Below are 937 nucleotides of genomic sequence, written 5' to 3' on the forward strand. Positions count from 1 at the left end.
GGGTTAGGGTTAGGGTTAGGGTTAGGGTTAGGGTTAGGGTTAGGGTTAGGGTTAGGGTTAGGGTTAGGGTTAGGGTTAGGGTTAGGGTTAGGGTTAGGGTTAGGGTTAGGGTTAGGGTTAGGGTTAGGGTTAGGGTTAGGGTTAGGGTTAGGGTTAGGGTTAGGGTTAGGGTTAGGGTTAGGGTTAGGGTTAGGGTTAGGGTTAGGGTTAGGGTTAGGGTTAGGGTTAGGGTTAGGGTTAGGGTTAGGGTTAGGGTTAGGGTTAGGGTTAGGGTTAGGGTTAGGGTTAGGGTTAGGGTTAGGGTTAGGGTTAGGGTTAGGGTTAGGGTTAGGGTTAGGGTTAGGGTTAGGGTTAGGGTTAGGGTTAGGGTTAGGGTTAGGGTTAGGGTTAGGGTTAGGGTTAGGGTTAGGGTTAGGGTTAGGGTTAGGGTTAGGGTTAGGGTTAGGGTTAGGGTTAGGGTTAGGGTTAGGGTTAGGGTTAGGGTTAGGGTTAGGGTTAGGGTTAGGGTTAGGGTTAGGGTTAGGGTTAGGGTTAGGGTTAGGGTTAGGGTTAGGGTTAGGGTTAGGGTTAGGGTTAGGGTTAGGGTTAGGGTTAGGGTTAGGGTTAGGGTTAGGGTTAGGGTTAGGGTTAGGGTTAGGGTTAGGGTTAGGGTTAGGGTTAGGGTTAGGGTTAGGGTTAGGGTTAGGGTTAGGGTTAGGGTTAGGGTTAGGGTTAGGGTTAGGGTTAGGGTTAGGGTTAGGGTTAGGGTTAGGGTTAGGGTTAGGGTTAGGGTTAGGGTTAGGGTTAGGGTTAGGGTTAGGGTTAGGGTTAGGGTTAGGGTTAGGGTTAGGGTTAGGGTTAGGGTTAGGGTTAGGGTTAGGGTTAGGGTTAGGGTTAGGGTTAGGGTTAGGGTTAGGGTTAGGGTTAGGGTTAGGGTTAGGGTTAGGGTTAGGGTTAG

This window comes from Pongo pygmaeus, chromosome 19 (genome assembly GCF_028885625.2).
Source record: "Pongo pygmaeus isolate AG05252 chromosome 19, NHGRI_mPonPyg2-v2.0_pri, whole genome shotgun sequence".
NCBI lineage: Eukaryota > Metazoa > Chordata > Mammalia > Primates > Hominidae > Pongo > Pongo pygmaeus.